Source organism: Hakea prostrata, chromosome 2 (genome assembly GCF_041222555.1).
Source record: "Hakea prostrata isolate BN-2017 chromosome 2, UWA_Hpros_2, whole genome shotgun sequence".
Taxonomy (NCBI): Eukaryota; Viridiplantae; Streptophyta; class Magnoliopsida; order Proteales; family Proteaceae; genus Hakea; species Hakea prostrata.
Genome location: NC_142601.1, coordinates 12,100,207 through 12,121,854, shown reverse-complemented (window position 1 = coordinate 12,121,854; position 21,648 = coordinate 12,100,207). Strand labels below are relative to the sequence as shown.

Genomic DNA, 21,648 nt, shown 5'->3' with positions numbered 1-21,648 from the left:
GGGAGTTTGTGTCCGCCCTGCGCGTTTGTGGTTCCCCTGGGTGTTTGTTCTCCCCGTGGGTGTTTGTTCTCCCCGTGGGTGTCGTCTCCCCTGGGGTGTTTGTTCGGGTGTTTGGCGCGTCCTTTGGGCTTGCCCCCCTTTCCTGGCTGCCCCCCTGCGTGTGGCTGCCGCTCCTGGTTCGCTTTGTGTCTCTGCGGTTTGTCTTTTTTTTTTGGTGCTTCAAAAGGGTAATATTTTTCATTTGAAAAGCCAGATTTTCTTCACTTGGGAAAGGATGGAAAAGGAAAGGAGAAACCATGAAAACGAAGAGTGAGAGAATACTGAATTTTGAATGAGAAGGTGAAAAGACATCCTTACATTTTTAACGGTAACATTTTTTATTTGAAAAGCCAGAATTTCTTCACTTGGGAAAGGATAGAAGTGGAAAAGAAAAATATGAAAAAGAAGAAACACAATTTTGGATTTTGAATTTTGAATTAGAAGGTGGAAGACATCCTTACATGCTTAACGGTAACATTTTTTATTTGAAACACCAGAATTTCTTCACTTGGTGAAGGATAGAAGGGTCAAGGAGAAAATATGAAACGAAAACGTCGAAAAGACGGGATTTTAAATAGGAAGGCGAAGAACCGTTAGAAGCTCCTCTTCTTATCTTCTTTAGTTGTTCGTCGTGGATCTTCTTCAGTTCTTCGTCGTGGGATCTTCTTCAGTTCTTCTCGATCTTTGGATTTATAAACCTTTCTGTTCCTGATCTTCATCTTCTGGTTTCATTCTTACGTTAAAAATGATGATCCAAAGTGGATTGGGAGAGATGCTGCTGAAGGAAGGAATGTTAGCACTGGTTCAGGCGCTTGTCTACTTCATCCTCAGCAAGTAGTGTAAGAATCTTCTCCAAGTACGTCCTTCCTCGCTCTCTTAGTTTCAGATCTGCTCGTCCCACAGGCCTTTTCCTCCTCACTTTTCTTGTCTGCTGTCGTACCATGTATGGATTTGCTACATGTGAGGCTAAACACGTATTTCCCGATTTAGGGCTTTTTATCTCGTATTGTGTTAGTCTGTTAAGAAGGTGATGGCTGGGATTTTGAAAGTTTATTTACTTCAATTCAGTTGTTATTTTGTAAAGGAATCTGAATATAATGTGAGAAACTACTTGTAATCTTTGTTTAGTCCTACTTTCCATTTTCTTCTTCCAGCATTCATGGTATTTGTTGAAGGGAATTTTTTTGGTCTGCTCGAAGTTGTGATGTGTATATTTTCTCAAGCAGATCCTGATTTTGTGTGTTCACGGTCTTGAGTGGCTTTTTCTACTATTAACGTGAGAGATTTTGAAGTTGGGATATACTTGGATCTCCAAACACAAAAACATCAGAGTGGTGGGTCTCTGAAAAAAAAAAAATCTAACTGGTCGTGTGATTTTTGCGTTCAAACATCTTTCTTCAATGAAAAAAAAAAAAAAAAAAAGAAGAAGAAGAAAGAAAGAAAAAGAAAGAAAGAAAGAAAGAAGTAGTGCTACGTTATCGACTCACCAGATAAAAGAAAGAGCTGAGGAGAAACCTTGTTCAGTTTGCATCTTCGATGTTCTTAGGAGTGTCATCAGCCATTCATCTTTCGAGGTACTAGTTAAACTTTAGTGTTTAAGGTTAAACAGATCAATGGATTAATAAGTGTTTCTTTTATGGAAAAGAAAAAGAATTGCATTTATTCAATTGATTCTTAGCAAGCAGAAATTGTAAAATTGGCTCATTGACCAGGGCAAATGTATAATTTCTAACTTGACAAAAATTGCTGTGATGATTAGAAAAATTTGGAAACTTCTGATTTAGAATCTCATGAGACAGGGTTTTAGTGGTTTCGTGGTCTTAGTATATAATTTTGTTCATTTTGCATTGTTAAATGATGGGGTAGAACCAACACAGAGCTGTTCTAGTGGTTGAAACCAACACCTCTTAGTGAACGACCTATGGTTTTGACTCCATGCACGACCTATGGTTTTGGCTACCAGATGTGGAAGATCACATCTAACTTGGTGTCCTTTGTAATCAGTTTGGAGGCCTGGAATGTCGAGTCTAGGTGGCAGCTATCCCCATTCTAGTTGTATTGCTTCTCGAGAATGGGTTTTGTCTGGGTCATTTCTTAAATCAATAATATGAATTAAGTGTTCATAATTTCATATAGTGTGCAGTTCTGGAACAATATGTAAGAGAAAGGTTCAGCCCAACAAGATTAGCTAAATTCTTTGTTTTTGCCTTTTTTTTGTTTCTTTTCTCTCCTTTCATTCATTGAGTACTTCGTCTTCATATGGGGATTGACTTGTATTTCTCTTTGCCTTCTTTCGTTCTTACTCTCTTCCTTTTTTCTTTTTTTATTTAACTTAGAAATTGTGTTGATTAGGTTCACCTGCGCCTAAGCACATCGATCAATGGTCAGTTCATCTATCAAGTAAATAGCCTGTGTATCAATTTTTGGTTCGAGGTTTTAGAATCACAATGAGATTCACTGTCGTTTTTCCTTTTTAATGGTTTTTAGTAAATTCTCCAACCTCCTTCATTTTTGGTTATTGATCACCTATGAGTGAGGCTACCCGTCATTGATCAAGAATGAGATCATCTATTAGGTAAGTAAAATAGCCTGTTTGCCAATTTTTGTTCGAGATTTCAGATTCGCAGTAAGATTTACTAGAAACTTATTCAGTATTTTTCCTTTTCATTGGGTTGTAGTAAATCCCTCCAACCTCTTTTGTTTTTGGTGAGGTTACCAACATTGATCAACAATGAGATCATCTATCAGTTATGTTACTAATCGTTCCCTCTTTTAACAGCAATTTATTTTCATTTTTAGATGATAATATCACATGATCCCCATCCCTGTGTAGGTTGCTTCCCTCTTTTGATGGCGATTTATGTATATGAAGTCTACTTGTTTGTTACGGTCATTGCTGACTACATGAGGTCATATGGTGATTGTTTCTTCTTTATGGATTGATATTCCCCATTCTCTACCATGAATAAACAACCCTTGACCCACACTTTAAATCCTTGAATATAACATTGCATCCCTTACCAATTAAATTAAATTAAAAAAAGAAAAGAAGAAAACCTGACATAAAGCCAAGAAATCCTAACCTATATGACCCCAAACCTAACCCCATCTAAGTATACAAACACTCACAACATCAATTACATAGATCTCAACCTACGAACCTAAGCCAAAGTACAAAACCCAAAAGCCTCTGATGGTGTTGAAAGAAACGATTGTGGTGAATGGCTTATTGATCCATGATCTCAAGCCCTTTATTTATAATAAAGTGGAAAGTAGACTATTACAAGGAATAGAAGTTTACATGAATGCAAACTCTAATTTAACTCCTATTCAAACTCTTATTAGACTCCTAATAGAATCCAACACTCCCTCTCAAGTTGAGGCATGGATATCACACATGTCCAACTTGACCAAAAAAGTATAAAACATCTGTTAGGTAAACATCTGCAATTTGATCTTCAAACTTATAGATTACGTCTGCCTTATAGACTTCCATTTGATTTGTCATCATCTTTACTGCAACTTTATGTCTCCAAGGAAGAACGCCCAAGTAAAAAAGTAGAATTTTCAAATTTTGAGAAGACTAAATTTCTGCACAAATCTGAGGGAAAATATATTTTTGGGGTAACAATAGTTAGGGTAAAGCAACCAAAGTGAAAGTTTTGATTTGTAGCAATGTTAGATCTTTAAAGGGAAAGTTTGCCAAGGGACAATCTCCAAAGGTAGGGGAAAATTTGTCAAGATAAGTGACAGTCTCCAAAGGTAATAGAGATCAAGTTCTGCAAAGGTCAAACGACAAGTCTTTTGCAAGGTTAGATCTCCGAAGGGAAGATGTCAAGTTAAGGGGCAAATCTCCAGGGTTAACAGAGATCAAGTTCTACACAGTCAAAAAGATAGCTTTATAGCAATGTTAGATCTCCAAAGTGGAAGATTGCGAAGGTAAGGGACAAACTTTCAAAGGTAACAAAGATCAAATTCTACATAAGGAAGTCTACATGAAAGGCTTTGAATTGTAGACATCTTCAATCTCCCCCTCACGTGTAGCGTTACACGTGGGAAGATAATAACAAAGGAAATTCCAATGGGGAAACTTGGAAAGGAAAAAATTGTAATGGTAAGATAAAAGTATCAGGAAAACAAATCTAGAGAAAATGACAAAATTTGAAAGGGGGTTGACCGAGCCTACGGTGCCACTAATGAAGGTCTGATATTACCGAATGGACCGGATTCGAAGATGTAGTCAAAGCAGAAGTAGATCCTCCAATCGGCTCGAGCAAATAAAGTCCATTTACCACGACCAATCTCCTTCCCCAGATCCTGAAGTAGCTAGGTAGGAGTTGGTAGGGGTAGTAGAGGAAGCAATGGTCGAGGCTGTACCGGCAGTAGAAGACTGCATAATACGTCGCAGAGTAGCGAACTCCTCCTGCGAAAAACCAACGTCTGCAGAGGGTGTGGTGGAAACTGTCTCAGAAAGATTAGTCTTTGGTTTTCCCTGTCTTTGTGCTCGTTTTTGCTCAAAATCAGCAGGCTTCCCATGCAGTTTCCAACAATTTTCCTTGGTATGATATGGTTTGTGACAGTGCTCACACTTGACAATCTCCTTAGCCGGATCAGATTTAGTGCGAACAGACTGTAAAGCTGATTTCTCCATAATAGGAGTATGAAGCATGACTAATCGACGACTTTCCTCACACTGAACAAGAGCATAAGACTATTCTAGTGTAGGAAAGGGAGAACGACTTAAGACTTGCACTCTGATCTGATCGTACTCCACGTTCAAACCTGCCAAGAAGTCATATACTCGAATCTTATCAATGTACTGCTACAGGGGATCCATCTATCTTCTCCTCATTTGGATCCCCTGTAGCAGCTGTATGTGATATTGGTACTCCCTCTTATTTCCTTACTTGTACACCTTGATTATTAGGGGCCTACCAACACTTCCCTCCTTAAGTTTCACCTTGTCCTTAAGGTGATGGAAAAGTTGAGGTTGAGTCTCCACATGTGTGCCACATAGCCAGGCAAAGCCAACAATATTCTCTCAAAATTTATAAATCTCACCAAGCGTGTTGAATATGAAATAAGCCAATCAGACAACCCATCAGGTAAACAATTGCCCAAACCAGCTCTTCTCAAGTCAACATAATCAGCTTCAGAAACAAAATTCAATGCACAAGCCTCTAACATCAACTGATGGCTTTCTAGAATACCATGGTGCTCTTTTAGTAGCTTTTGAAGAACGCCTTCACATGTCAAATTCAAATAGCTTCCCCTACAGACGTGGTTGCCAAACAGACAAACAGATGCTCATACTCTTCCTTACTCTCTGTTATAGAATCATAATCCATTGTAATCTCCTGCCCATAACCAATTGGTCCTAGAGTGTAAATTCTAATTTGGTACCGATCATCTACAGCAGTAATTTTCGCTCCACAATTAAGGCTGCCATAGTGACGGATACGGCTTGCATAATTGGCCTTGTGCATGGCATCAACGACGACTAATTCATAACCATCAGAGTCTCCTTCTATGTTATAGAACTCTGAACTGGAGCTTTACTTGTTCTTTTGAGGGAATCGATTCCCATCTTGCTTCTCAAACCATTTCCAAGCACGATAAACCGTGACTCTCGAAACAGATGCTTGCGTATCAGTGGTGCTTGTTCCGTTGTGCTCAGCGGCCCTAGTACCTTGTCCTTTCAACCAAGTGAGAAGCATTGGGTCCTTGCGTGCTCGCCTCATGAGAAACCTCCTTGCTATTGTCGTCCGAAACCTGTGAGCAGTCCTCTGTGCGAGAGCCCCAAAACAATTCTACGCAATGACTGGGGAAATAACATCAAGAACTGGAACGATACTCTCGGCACTAAGATTCTGGCGCTAGCAACGAAACCCACACCCATCGCAATGCTGCAAATCTAGTTTCTCTGCCTGTTTGCCTTCTCGATTCTGCAAGGTTGAAGACGATCACTTCCTCTCCTCCTCTTGTGGTTCAGTCAGACCTTGGTCCGGTAAGTGCTTGGTTCAGACTGGTTTGAGTCTGGTTTGTTAAGTGGTTTAGAATATTTAAGCCCATAATGGAAATGAGAGGAAATGAGTTTTGGGTTAATGAAATGGGCCAGGCCCATGAGTGATGGTTAAAATGGGTGGGGACCAAATACTTTAAACCATGGGTTAAAAGAAATGGGTTGGGCATTGGGTTGGTGGGCTGAATTGGGCTTTGGGTAATAAAAGTGGAATGGGTTAAGCAATATGGGTTAATGAAATGAGATGGGCCTGGGGTTAATAATATAGGTTGGGCCCTAGGTGGGTCATTTAAATGGGTTAGGCCTAAGCACTTAAAAGTGTGGATGAAGGAATAGATATTTGGTTAATGAAATAAGATGGGTTGGGGTTTAACAAAATAGGTTGGGCCAAGGAGGTTTCTTTCGGAACCAAGTGGCCCAATCTTTAAATTTGGTTCGTTTGGGCCCTAAGTGTGAGAATGGGCGTACTTGAGTTGGACCAAAGTTAAAGGAACCGTGGCTCTTAATAAGTGAACCAAACCCATAAACCGGTTTGGGTTGAACCGAACCGAACCCAAAAACCTTAAATTTCCATCTTCTTCTTCCTTTCTTGCGAACAGCACCTCTCACCTCCGCCTGCTGGTTTCTAGCGATGGCCTTTGGCATCTTTCGATCCCTCGCCTTCTTGCAAACCACAGTGATTGAGCAACGTAGTTCCTCGTTGCTGAATTAATCCGGTAGGTTTCGACAACGATTTCTCTCATTCTCTTCTTCTCTCTTCTCCAAGCTCGGTGAGAACAATTCTGAGTCACCACCGGATGTCTCATTTTTGTGCTGCTAGGCTTCATCTCTCTGCAATTCTCAGCGTAAACTCTGGATTCATCATCGTGTTCCTTAGCATCGACTTCCATCTAATGTGTGTTCACAACCGAGCTTGAATTTGGCGTCTTCCCTTCACCGAAATCTTGTTGTAGAGCGGCTTCAAAGTGTATCCAATTGAACACTGGCCATTTCTTTTGGTACACCCACTCTAATGCTTCTCCATCCAAATATTGAACAGCTGCTGCCAGCTGTTGGTCACCCTCGATGTGGTGTTCCCAGCAAAACAGAAAGACTTGCAATAGCCATCTCTGCACATCCTCTTCACTTGAAAACAATGGCAATACCATCGCTTCCCTCCCTGGAATCGAACTGCTCTGATACCAAGTTGATAGGACCCTTACAAACTAGCCCCGAGTCCCACCAAAACCTTAATGACAGCAGTGGATACAAGCATTCATCGCAACAGATTCAATATAGATAGCAACCAAATATAACACTGTTCATTCAATAGCTCTGATAGACTTCATCAAAAGATACAAATCAATAATAAGAACAACAACAATTCTTATCCATAACTATAGAACAACAGAATAAGAGTAAAACTTCATTCATTGTCATTGCATAATTCCAATGAACAACAAAATTAGATACCCCTGTTACTGATATTCACTTCTTGGAATATGAAAATTAAACAAACTAAACTTGAGAATGATAACCTATCAATCCCAAGACCCTGCCTAAGAAGTTTCCCTCTCCCCGCAACCTCTGCTTGCTCTACTCTTTTCTTTTTCCCCTCCTTTTCAAACTCTAACCCCCCTCCACCCTTACATGGATTTTGCTTGGGAGCAGTGCCTATGTGGCACTGCTCCAAGCAGTGAACGGCTAAATTGATAAGAGTCATGAAATCTTAAATCTGGACCACACAATATCAACATGTGCAGTTTAAAACAACTTAAGTGAATAGTTCCGGTTTTTCCACCTAACCCAAACGGTTCAGGTGACTCAAACCAATTCATTTTGATTCGTCTTCTTCGGCTTCTTTGTCGTCGTTCTGCTGATTTTAGTTTTTTTTTGAAGACGAGTTCAGGTACAGCTTGATTTGGCGATCAGTTTTTGTGATCCTGATGGCCGTGAGGACCAGCTTGTATGCTTCAACTTCATTCAGTACACCATATTCTGTTCTTACTCTGCGGATGGAGGATTGAAACACTGGATGGCAAATGAAGTAAATCATTGACGCCATCATATAAATCTCTGGTTTTCCTCTTTCCAAAACAACTGAGGCACTTAACAGAGAGTTTCAACAGACAGAGAATCCAAGGTGAGAGAGGACTGAGCAGTGTATTGAGTCTTTGGTTTCCCACGAACAAAGCTTCAACAAGAACTTGGTCGTCGCCCTCTTTCAGGTATGAAGAAGCTCTTATTTCTTTTGTCATTTTTCTTATAGTCGAGTGCCAAAAGAAAATGCCACATTAAATTCAAAACAACTAAACCAACTTCACCTGCAAATGATTCAAGTTAACGCTGACCTGAGGTGCTCTAAAAAAATGAGATACCTGGATCCCATTATCTATCGATTTTGCATAGTTGAGATAATTCTAGTGGATCCTGTAAGCTACCATATATTTGATCGCCAAGTCTATTTTACTTGCCATTTAAGTTTTGCTGGAGCTTATTTTCTTGCTTCCAGTCTCTTCTAATTCTGACGTTCTTTGAATATCATATCTGGAGTTCAATCACTTCTGTTTCTTACTCTCTCAAACTATGAGATGTCAACTGTCAACTGGTAGTTCATCCTATATCCGTTGTCAGCTCGTTGTTCTTCATCTCCTTCGTGTTTTCTGTATTTTGTGCCGACAATTCATCGTATGTTCCAGCTGACAAAATCCTATTGAGTTGTGGAGCGCAGGGTGAGACTGTGGATACGGATGGTCTGAAATGGACCTCCGACATTGGTTCCAAGTTTATGGTCAGTGGTGGCAACTCATTAGTATCCCCTGCTGCTACTCAAGACCCCTCTATTTCTGATGTTGTTTCTGATGTCCCTTACATTGACTGCGAGGATCTTCCATTCTGAATTCACTTACAGCTTCCCTGGTGCCTCAAATTTGTTCGGCTTTATTTCTATCTTGATTCATATTCTGGTCTGAATCCCATTAATGGCATCTTAATGTCACCTATGGGCAATATACTCATAGTCAAAAACTTCAAAAACTTCAGTGCTTCCCAGACCAATCTTGATTTTATTATTATAATGAGTAAAATATTAAATCATGTGTGGACATTTGGAGAAGCTACAACAATTAGGAAACCCCAGGGAGGAATTCACAATCTAAATGCAAAATATATTTAAGAGAAACGCAGGTTGAAAGAGGAAAACCAGAGATTTATATGATGGCGTCAATGATTTACTTCATTTGCCATCGAGTGTTTCAATCCTCCATCCGCAGAGTAAGAACAGAATCTGGTGTACTGAATGAAGTTGAAGCATACAAGCTGGTCCTCACGACCATCAGGATCACAAAAACTGATCGCCAAAGCAAGCTGTACCTGAAGTCGTCTTAAAAAAAAACTAAAATCAGCAGAACGACGACAAAGAAGCCGAAGAAGACGAATCAAAATGAATTGGTTTGAGTCACTGAACCGTTTGGGTTAGGTGGAAAAACCAGAACTATTCACTTTAGCTGTTTTAAATTGCACATGCTGATATTATGTGGTCTAGATCTAAGATTTCATGACTCCTATCAATCTAGCCATTCACTGCTTGGAGCAGTGCCTACGTGGCACTGCTCCCAAGCAAAATCCCCCTTACATACCCCCTGAATTCTAACAAACTCCTATGCATAACAAACTCTTACACACAATCAGCCACTCATTTTTTGCCACCTGGATTGTTCCTTTTGCTCCTCTGTTTACAGCAGGTTAGTGATTGCTGTCCAATTGGATGCTGCCATCTGTCTTCTCCTCATTTGGATCCCCTGTAGCAGCTGTAGGTGATATTGGTACTCCCTCTTATTAGGGGCTTATCAACCTCACCACAATGCAAACCGTAATTCTAAAGTTAAACTCTAATCCATTAACATTAAACTTTGTACACAAGCCTAACAATACACTAACCGTTAATCTCCAAGCCCAAGTCTCAATCCCTAAGCCCCAATTTGTCATACTTAAATCTCAACATATTTATTTTTAAAAAAGAAAAGAAAAGAAAAAAACTTAAATCCCTATAGCCAAAATCCTAAAACACTCAACCCTAAATCATCTATAGGGTGAAAAAAACACTAAACTCTAAAACATGACTCCTAAATCCCAAATCATAACCCCAAAACAATAATACAACATTAAATGCTTTCTTGCTTCAAAAAATTAGACTGAAAGTTTACATTTATTGCATTGTGCAACACTCAGTTGGTGGATGTTGACGTAAACCTTTTGATGCAAGATGGAAGTCTTGTTTTGCTATTAGAAAATAAACTTTAATGAATCAAATCAGTGCTGGAAGAAGGAGAAGAAGATGAGAGAAGAACCACAACAAAGGCCTGCGATTCTGGCAAGTAAAACTAAGATTGCAAGCTTCCTTTGTTTATAGATCGCATACAACTTGAGAGACAAGAAACTTGTCCTCTAAAAAGGAAATATAAAGTTCAACTCATGGGCATAATCTTCTAGTCTTCTTACTCTTAAAATCTGTCCAAAGTAGAAATTAGAGAAAAAGAAAATTTCTGAAATTAGTAACTAACAGAAAATAGAAAGTATGCTTTCTAGAACTCCCAAAACTTGTGGTTCCTACACTAAAAATAGTAAGTAATGGTAACATATCCAAAGAAGGAAATCACTACCAAAGCATGCTTTGCTTGCGCACCAAGAAAGCGTTGGTGTTTCTGTGTATTCTTCAACACTCCCCCTCAAGCTGGAGTTTACAAGTCTCCAATGCCTAGCTTGCAACAAATAGACTACAAACTAGGTCTGAATAGGGGTTTAGTAAATAAGTCAGCTATCTAATCAGTAAAACCCACAAAGGAAGTCTCGATCAGTTTTTTCTTGACTGCATCACTAACAAAGTGACAATCCATGTCTATATGCTTTGTCCTCTCATGGAACACTGGGTTTTTTACAATATAAGTAGCAGCTTGGTTATCACAGAACATCTTCATTGGGGTAGAGATTACAAATCCCATTTTCTCCATTAAGGAGCGAAGCCTCATCAATTCGGCAGCCGTGTGTGCCATATAGATGAGCCCTTTCCTGAGCAACAATGGACGGCTTCTTAGTCCTTTAAGTCATAAGATTTCCACGAAGAAATGTAATAAATAACCAGTGGTGGATCGGTGATCAGCTGAAGATCTTGCCCAATTTGGATATGAAAAGGCAACAAAATCCATACTTTGATTTGGTCAATTGATGAGCCACTTTCCCTAGTGCACTCTTGAGATGCTGAAGTACTCTCATTGTTGCATCCAAATGGGCCTTCCTAGGAGATTGCATAATCTGACTCAACACACTAACAAAATAAGAAATATCAGGACGAGTAACGGTGAGATAAATAAGCTTCCCAATAAGACTCCTGTAACGATGGACATCATCCAATAATAAGTCACCATCATCTAGTCCTGACTTCAACTGAGAATCCATGGGAATGTCAATAGGTTTAGAAAAGATTCTACATTTGTGACAAACTAACTCCTCGTTTGGAAGTATTTCTGTAAGTTTGCCTTGGCTCTATTAATAGCCCTAGTACCACTACTTGAAAGAATAATGTCTTCAACGTAAACTGTCATAATGACAACACCACCATCTTGTGTGATTAGAATAGCATTGGACAAATCCAAAAGATTCCACTGTCTTGCTAAATCTCTCAAACCAAGCCCTTGGAGACTGTTTGAGCCATAAATGGCTTTATGAAGCCTACAAACATGAGTATTGTCCTCTCCCTGAGAAACATATCCCGGTGGTTGCTCTATATAAACCTCTTCATTGAGGTCACCATACAAGAAGGCATTCTTTATGTCAAGCTGAAAGAGAGGTCTATCATAATTAATAGCTAAAGAGATCAACACACTACATAATTAAGTCTAGCCACTAGAGAAAAAACCTCAAAGTACATACATCATAAAAGCATTGAACCAATTGCCATTTAGGAATAGCATGGTGGGGGCACTTTCTAAGTAATTCTTTTAGTCTTTCCAAAGCCTCATGAAATTGTTCTCCTTCTTGTTGGGAGAAACTTGTTATCGCTCTCCTAATGCTATTGGTACGACCAATGGGGAAGAACTTTTTAAGGACCTCCTGTTGCATTTCTACCCAAGTGGAAATTTTAACATTGTCAAAAAAATGAAGCCAATGCTTAGCTTTATCTTTAAGGGAGAATGGGAAAAGAAGTAACTTTAAAGCATCAACTGAGAGGTTTTGAATTTTAACCGTGGAGGACACCTCTAAAAACTCATCTAAGTGCTTATAAGGCTCTTCATTGGCAAGCCCATAAAAGATGGTAGCATTTGAATCACACTAGATTTGATCTCATATTGAGCCGCCTCTATGTTAGGCAACTTAATACAAGAAACCAGAGTATATATCGTAGGAATGAAATGCTCACTTAAGGGCCTCATTGGAGGCTCATAGTTTGCCATGGTTCTTTGCCTGCTAAGGTCGGCCAAAGTCTCTTCTAACTCTAAGTCAAGTGGAGTCAACTCAGGGTTTAGGGACCGACGACCATGCATACACACAAAAGAAGAAGAAAAAAAGAAGAAGCTAAATAAGTAAAATTCAAAGAAAATAACTATAGCAAAAGGGAGAGTTTAGGACGTACCTGAAGCGCAATCCACGTGATCTTTCAAACAAAAGTTACACATGTGGGATCTGAGGGGTGGGGATTTTTAAAAATTAACCTAAACAACCCAATCTAATGCAAATATTACAATTGAAAAGTCCTAAATACAATTATATCTAAGAAAGAAAAGATAACAACCTAAACTAATTATCAAATCACTACTCTTGCAGTTACCTACAAAACAAAACAAAAAGAGATTAGTTAAATAAGCAAAGAAAATTTAAAAATACTAAAATTACTCTAAAAATTATGCCTAATTAACAAAAATCAATCCTAGCAATGAACACATATATATGACATTCTATGTGGTGATTCCTTTTCTTCTACGATATGGTATTTGTTTGTTAACTGGTACCACTACATATACATGAGTGCCATCGATTGAACCAATACAATCACTAACCCACCTCAAGTTTTCCTCATTCTCCCACGTGTAAAGAATAAATGGATTTCTTCTATTTGTTTTAACACTATCGAATTTAAGTTAATGTGACTGTATTATTTTATATTTTCTTAGGTAAGTATTATGTGGCTGACTTCGGGTACCCGATTATGCCGGGATACATGACACTTTTCAAGCGTATTAGATATCATCTGTGAGACTTTAGGGGGAGAAGTTGACAAGCTTGGACTGCAGTTGAAATTTTCAATCACATGCCTTCTTCGGTAAGAAATGTCTTCAAACGATATTAATTTCCAATTTTGGGGAAAATGCATCATTAATTTTCAATAGAAACTCAAACTGCAATTTTGGTTGCTTGTTGTGCAATTCACAATTATATCCATGACCAGCAAATTGCTGATAAATTGTTTGGAGAATTTGGAGACCAGAATTGGATATTGGATTAATACTTATTAGAAGATTATGTACCTCCCCCAGGCAGCAGCAACACTGAAGACAAACATGAAAAATGGAGGATTTAAGGAAGACAATTGCGAATTAGTTGGCAACAAGAGAGAGGGATTGCCTCCAATCACTTAAAACATTATATTATTTGGGGCTGTAATTTTATTGTTAACATTTTTGACATACTTGTGGTATGTGAATAATTTAGGTGTTAAGTTTAAATAGTAGTATCTAACTTGTTTTTAAGATTGTTTTTATTCCCCCCCCCCCCCCCCAAAAAAAAAAAAAAAAAAAAAGAAAAGAAAGAAAGTGCCCACTGCCCACTTTTTGCAATTGTGAAACAAGATTCTGTGCACATTCTGTTATCACCAAACAAGATTTCAATTTGTCATGGGCATAGGCACCCCAGAAAACTGATTCTCACCCATTTGGGCGGGAAACACCAAGAATCATTGCCCAACAATGCCTAATTCTCTATTTTCCAGGTTGCTAGTTTAAAATCAATGTCAATTTTGGTTCGAGAATCAGGTAATTAATCCCTATTTTCCAGATTGTTAATATTTGGTTTAAGGTTTGAAAATCACAGTGAAGTTTTCTAGAAACTGATTCAAACAGATCAGAGACTGGTACGATTCTCTGTTGCACCTGCCATCCTTCTCAGGATCAACTACAAATATTTGTTACTCTCACAGGAGAAGATTACTAAATCAGTTTGCTTTCATTTCCCCTCCCATCCACTCCCCTCATCACCCCGGTCGCCCTGTCACTCTACCTTTTGCTGAAGTGGAAAAGGCAATGATTTTTCAACTCTTAGTCGGATGCAACCATATAACTTCCATAGATGAGTCCTCTATCGCATCAGTGGCATGTTTTTACTGCTATGCAACTAGATAGAAATAACAATCATGCCACACCCAGACTTCAAGATAGAAATAACAATCGTGCCACACCTGGAAGCAGTGCATGTTATCAAAACTGAAATTTCTTCTTGCCCCGGACAGGCTTTATTACAGACTAAAATACAATAAAAAAAACATTAGCTGATGAGGGTGTGATTTCAGCCAAAGTTGAATACAAATGTAGGATGAGAGTTGCACAAAGATTAGCATAAGAATTTAATTATTTTCTAGTAGTATTCTATTCAGCTCTCTTTCTAGACATAAATATAAAACTTTTTTCACTGGTTGACTTATTGAAGAATTCATTCACTTGGCTAGGTTCAATCAGTTGCTGGTGGACTGAATTCTAGAAATGACATGTTGGACTCAAAACTGCTTTCCTACTGGTTATTAGTGAACGCTCATTTATTTCACCAAAAAGCTTTTCATCTTTTTCCTAGAGATACCGAACTTGTTCTAATGGATGCTGGCTGTGAGTTGCATGCTACATCAGTGATATGGCTTGTACCTGGGCACCCTTCTCATCTGCACTAGTATGTATTGCTCTCTTCTTTATTTATTTATTTATTTTTCTCTCTCTAACTTCACTAGATTTATTGCAAGAGTGAAGGACACTGTTCTTGAGATAATATCAGAATCTAAATCCAGCATTATCAACATCAGCAAAATCATGACTTTTTTTTGGGATGAGTAGATGAATATAATAGAAACAAGCTAAGAAAGAACAAGAGGGGAAAGAGAGGAGGGGGCAACCAAACTAAGAAGGCCTGGAAGAAACTAACAATGAGCCTGTCCCCTGTGGTATCTATAAGAGGTTTGTGGGGCAGGAAAGAAATCCTAGAGCTAACATTATAACCTTATTCCAACTTGATAGGGTCCACTACATGGATCCTAGAAGAGACAGTAGCAAATGAATAAGAAATAAAGAGAGGAAGAAGAAACTAGGGCTTGGGGGGGGGGGGATAACATCACCAAACAAAGTAGAAAAGGGGACAGGACTGCCAAAGAATGATAACAATATATTAATTAGTGATGTAAACTAGGTCTAGGGCTAAGGGTATTGAGGTATTTCCTTAGACTGTAGGTTTGCCCATGAAATTCCAGCAGAATATGGATTGCCAAGGTTTTGGATGGTTGAAAGGATGGTTTTGGGTCAATCCAAAATTATGTGGGAAGGGTTTTGGAGAAAAGGGAGAAGTTGGGGTTTGGTCAACACCCAAGATGGGATAGTCTACCAGGTAGCAGGATAGCCAAAATAATATTAGGGAAACTAGGAAAGGTAAAAGAGAGCTACGGTTGGAGTGTGAAGCGTGGAGGGATTGAGGGATAATTCTTGGGAAAAGGGAAGGGAAGGGAAGGTAGAATTGGATTATTTCTACCTCCATAGGATGTAATAAAACAAAGAGGAAGGAAAATGTTATTCCTAGGAGGACGGGAAGAAGCTAATTAATTTTGGGATCCATATGGAAATGGGTTTGAAAGGGGAAAAGTAGGGAAACTTTGGAGGGTAAACAATCCAATGATTTGAAGGTCCTGGGCAATCTTTCTCTTCTCTTTTCTATGTCTCTTTCTTTTTCTTTATTCTTTTCTGTTTCATATCTGCCGCAAGCCAAAAAGGTCACGATCCTGTGAGGGCAAGCTAACTCCAAAAACCTGTCCTTAGAGGTTGGGAGAGGCCTAGGTGTTGCCGCAAGAGTGGGGGAAAGTTTCTTGGCTGCTGCCAAGGGGGGACAGGGGCTTGCGATGGGAGGGTAGGGGTTTTCTTGGACTGCAGGAATGGGACAGTAGGTTTTTGGAGATTTTTGGGGATGTTCTTGATGTTTCTTTGTCTGAAACAGCAAGTAAAAGGGCCCGCAGGGTATAGGGGAAGAGAAGAAAGAAGAGAGAGAGGAGGGCTGGAGTTGGGAAGGTGTTCAACTTACCTGTTTCCAGGATTTGGACAAAACAAGTGGCTGGACTTTTTGCTGGAATCAAAGGACAGGACTTGAAAGCTTGAAGAACTGACTGCAATGGGATATTGCTTGATCTTGAAGAAAATTGAAGGAAGATGTTGAATATTGAAGAACTTTATTCTAAACCCGCTGAGGCCCCCTCAAAACAGGAACCCTGGTCCTTAATAACTTTTCATCCAATATAATTCAGATCGAAAATTACAATGCAAGAGTAGGCTATTTATAATAGCCTTAAAATAAAAGACTCTGACAGGGGTTGGGAATCCCTAAGAGATAAGGATCCAAACTCAAGTCAAAATGGAATATAACTCAAACTACTGACTCAAACAAGAAACTGAAAATAGATCCATGACCCTTGGATCTTGGGGATTCTTTCAAGATGGATATTGAGCCCTAAAAGGCCTAGAAAATGACCAAACTGTCCTTGAGGGGGGGATTCAGCCAGCTTTGGATTGCCTTCTTTAGTTTAATCTTTGTGACCATTTTTTTTTTTTGGGGGGGGGGGGGGGGAGGGCAACCATGTTCACATCAATTTGTAATACCCACACTTCAAGGACTGTCTTCAGTAGTAAAGAACAATTAGGAAACTAAAAGGCTAATTGTAAGATACCTAACTCATAGAGCATATAAATCAGTAAGGGACTGAACTGCGTAGTCAAGAAACTAGCCCCTACTGTGGTACAACTAAAAGACTAATTGTAAGATACCTAACTCATAGAGCATTGAAATCAGTAAGGGACTGAACTGCGTAGTCAAGAAACTAGCCCCTGCTGTAGTACAACCTAACATTACATTCCTCCCTCTAGATAGAACATAACCAACCTCCCTTAGCTTGGAGCATCCATTAGGAAAGTATTACTGAAGTAACTAAACATAGAGCTTTGGTTGGAGGAAGCAATCAGCTTCATTGTAACTATGTTATTGACAAAGTGACAGTCAACTTCAATGTTTTTGGTCCTCTTATGAAACAATAGGGATTGCTAGCATTGTATATAGCAGCTTGATTATCATAGAACAACTTCATAGGTAACCAAAGAACCTAACTCTTGAAGCAGTGACTTCTACTGCATCCATTTGGCTGCAGTATGAGCTAATCCCTATAATCAGCCTCAGCACTTATCTACTCATAGTTGTTTGCTTCTTGTAACCCTATAGTCAGCCTCAGCACTTATCTAGTCACAGTTATTTTCTTTTTGCTTCTCTGTGTAAGTTCAATAGCTTGTGGTGGATCTTCTATCACTATAAGCACCAGCCCATTTTGTATTATGAACTACTAGCTATGTGTATCCCACCAATCAGATAAGTCTTAATTATTGATCTGTAGTCTTATGCTTACTGCCTACATTTTATTTCCACCCACTTATTCGATCTTTTTTTTTCCTTTTTCTTTTCAAAGGTTTGTAGGAAATCCTCCAATGTCTTTCGGTTTTGGTTATCGATCACCTGACGGGTGAAGCTAACCTCGTCAATCAACAATGAGATAATCTATCAGCTGTATTGCACTAGCCCTTCCCTCTTTTAACAACAGTTTATTTTCATTTCAGATGATGATATCGCATGGTCCCCATCCTTGTGTTGGTTGTTTTCATCTTTTGATGGTGATTTATGCATATGAAGCCTACCTGTTTGCTATGGTCACTGCTAACCACTTGAGGTCATCTGGTGATCGTTTCTTTTAAATGGATCAATATTCCCAATCCACCGCCATGAATAAAATAAAAAACTTAAAATCCAATGCCTGATCTGATGTAAACCCAGATCTAGGGCTATTGGTATTTTGGGAATTTCCCTAGATCTAAGGGCCACCCAGGAAATTCCAGCTAAAGAGAGTAGTGATCCTAGGGTTTATAGTATATTTTTAGTACTTCTAAAAGTATAATTTCAGATTTGAAATTTGAACAAGAACATAAAACTAGGGTTTTTAGTATCTCAACAAGGGTTGGATGAGCTCTGCCTTTGCTGTTTCTGCAGATTCAGAAGACTGAATTGCAGTGATTCAAAGGCTTGGGTAGGTCTGAATCTTATATACCTAGGGTTTTTCAGAAGTTGAAGAAGTTGCAGAATTTTCAGATGAAGAAGATGGAAGTGCGGAGTTTTTTAAACAAATGACAAAACAAGGTCTAACTAAGACTACTACTGCAGATTTAAATTCTAAACGTTGGTGCCACCTAAGGGGAGAAGGAAGAGAGGTTTGAGGGCTGGGAATTTAGGAGTTGCTGAGGAAGGGCTTTGTTGTGGGTAGGAACCAAGGGGGTAGGGGAAAGGAATCTTATATACCTAGGGTTTTTCAGAAGTTGAAGAAGTTGCAGAATTTTCAGATGAAGAAAATGAAGTGTGGAATTTTTTAAACAAATGAGAAAACAAGGTCTAACCAAGACAGTAACTGCAGATTTAAATTCTAATCCCTGGTGCTACCTAAGAGGAGAAGGAAGAGGGGTTCAAGGGCTGGGAATTTAGGATTTGTTGTGGGAAGGGCTTTGTTGTTGCCACAAGGGGGGGGGGGGGGAAGGAAGCCATGGCGAGGGGATTAATTAGGTTGTGGGAGGGTAGGGGAGGGGCTAGAGATGCTGCTGCCCAGGTGCGGCAGCAAGGACACAGGGGGTGGGGAGTGCCTGCATTGGTAGGGAGGAAGGCGGGGAGGGCAGGGGGTTTGTACTGACTTGATTGAAAGGCTGTTGTGATTGGCTTAAGGGATTAATGTCGTGGGAGGGTAGGGGAGGGGCTAGAGATGCTGCGCAGCAGCAAGGACAAGGGGTGGGGAGTGCCTGCATTGGTAGGGAGGAAGGCAGGGAGGGCAGGGGGTTTGTACTGACTTGGTTGAAAGGCTGTTGTGATTGGCTTAACTGCTGGGGAAGTTTCATGATTGTTGGAATTGGTTGAAGACTGCTGAAAGTTGCTTGGTCTTTGGTGAAATTTGAAGAACTTTTCTAAAATCCGCTAAGGCCCCCTTAGAAAAGGAATTATAATAACTTTTCATTCAATCCGAACTGAAAATTATATAGAATGCTTGGATATTTATAGCATTCAAATGACTTGGGTGGGATTCCTTAATAGACAAGGATCCCACCACTTGATCAAAACTCTAGGATTGGAATCTACTTAATTAAAAGACTTGGACTCTAGGTTGGGTTGGTTCCTTTATAGATGAGGATCCCACCACATTACAAGGACTCTTGACATGGAATCTACTCAATCAAAATCACATGCTAAATAGACTTTAAGTTAACTTAAAGCAAAGATAACCAAGGACTCAACCAAACAACTTTGAATCAAAACAAAGCTCCCAAGACCTATGCTACTCCTACCACAACTCAAATAAAATTCTTAATTAATCTGGGAATAATTCTAGAATTAGAAAGGGGGAAATGCCCAAAATACCCATAGATAGGGGCATGGTAGAAGATCTCGGTTGAGATATACAATTTTTTGGCGTCAACTCGGTGGCCCATCTAGTGGTTTTAGGGTCCTAGTTGGGTTGAAACTTGGTATTTAGATTATCTAAGGCATTTTGAACACATTGGTGGCTTTGGATTTGTCAGAAAACAACCCTATGTATGATTTCTAAGTCTACCCATAGTGTGAAACCGAAATGTTGTAGGATTAGGGAATGTAAGGTTATACAACATGTAATATAGAACCTTTAAGGCATATAAATGAAAAGCAAGTGTATCAAATGCATCAAGAAACCTTAATATTATCAAAATTCCATCCATATGAGTATCACAATCTCAATTTTCAAGAATAGACTAATAAAATTATACAACCATTAGAAGTTTTATATAAGTCATTAAATTATAAGTTTATAAGACAAGTTGAGAATGATTGATCTTCTTTCGATGTTGTAGATGTGCTAAGAGTAGTTGCAAGTGAAAATTCAGCCCAAATCCACAAAAAAAAAAGGCAAAAATTGAGAGTTCCAGCGAGATATGGTGAGATCTCAAGCAAGATATCCCAATTCTCTGCTCTCGACCTCCATTTTGTCTCACCTATCTCAAAAAATGAGATATTTGGCAAGATCTCGGCGTGATCTCGTGAGATCTCCCACCATGGATAGGGGTTCGTCCAGGTTAGGGTGGCTTCTAGGAGCCATCTTGGCGGGCCCACTTGAGTTTTTGGCCAAGGGAATCCTTGTGTTCGCATCATAATCCCAAAGCAATGCTTGAACAACCCTTTAAAACCTAAAACATAAATCCATAACTTAAACCTCAAATACTAGAATATGCACTATGTCCTCATCAATTATAAAAAGAAAAGGAGAATACCTTACATCATCGAGTACATATGTATAATTAAATAAAATAAACCCTGATTTTAATGCTTGAAACCATATACCAAAGATAATCCTAAGCTATAAATGATATAACCTAAATTCTAGGGTTTGGAATAGTAGGATTACACCCTTGGATTGGGCTTACTCTAGGATCCTCTCTCTGTGAATAGCAATCTTCTAAGGCTATGAATTCTTGTAATTAAAGGCTTATTGGTGAAGTTAGGGTCTTAAGGATATGGTAATGCCCTAAAAAGGTTCAGCTAGTTGTAGCACTTGTGGGTTTATTGCATTTTCCTCAAAATTTCAAAACTCGGAACGATGGAAGCTTTTGATTGATCAAAATCAATATAGCTAACTTTTTTGCATTTTCTCAAATGAAGAGTCTAGTGATGTTGAGTGGGCTCATAGGAGTTTCCCTTCACAAGAATATATAGAAGCACTTGATAGTTCTGAAAGAAGATCCATAATATAATCATTCACTTGTGGGTTTATTACATTTTCCTCAAAATTTCAAAACTTGGAAGGATGGAAGCTTTTGAATGATCAAAATCAATATAGCCAACTTGTTTGCATCTTCTCCAATGAAGAGTTTGGTGATGTTGAGTGGTGTTGTTGTGAAAATGTTCTTAAGACTCCTTGGTTCGCTCTTGATCCAGGGTCTGGTTTCTGAGATCAAGTGAGAGTGGGCAGCCTCTGAGGATTAAGTTAGTTACAATGATTAAGTTAGTTCAAGTAGGAAAACCAGAGACTCCCCTTAAGGAATAAATGCCCAAGGGAATGAAGAAGAGAATGTTCTTCAGGAGTTAATATAGGAGAATAATGGTTGGAGTATTCAAGTCCTTTTGTAGTATATGCAGCTGATCCATACCTAAATTGGTGAAGGATTCATCCTAGCCCTTTGATGAGGATGACTTAGATGAATGGGGAGATGGCCTCTTGGTAAGGCTTGCACAATAAGCTGAAATGCATGGTTTCTAAGACATCTGGTGAT

General features: G+C 39.1%; 1 long non-coding RNA gene and 1 other non-coding gene across 4 annotated transcripts in view; both read left to right on the top strand.

Moving 5' to 3' along the window:
• Positions 1-539: 539 nt before the first annotated feature.
• Positions 540-21,648, top strand: part of LOC149023763 (uncharacterized) — a 95,198-nt gene continuing 74,089 nt past the window's right edge. For 2 of the 3 annotated variants that reach the window (XR_016171568.1, XR_016171567.1), the window contains exons 1-4: positions 540-895; positions 7,940-8,268; positions 13,207-13,355; positions 14,754-14,968. This is a non-coding gene — a long non-coding RNA (uncharacterized LOC149023763). Of the gene's footprint in view, positions 896-7,939; positions 8,269-13,206; positions 13,356-14,753; positions 14,969-17,783; positions 18,819-21,648 lie in introns of those variants that run through there. The other variant, XR_016171566.1, reaches the window with a different exon arrangement.
• Positions 12,003-12,109, top strand: LOC149023765 (small nucleolar RNA R71). Its single transcript, XR_016171902.1, has one exon. It is a non-coding gene; the product is annotated as a small nucleolar RNA R71 (small nucleolar RNA).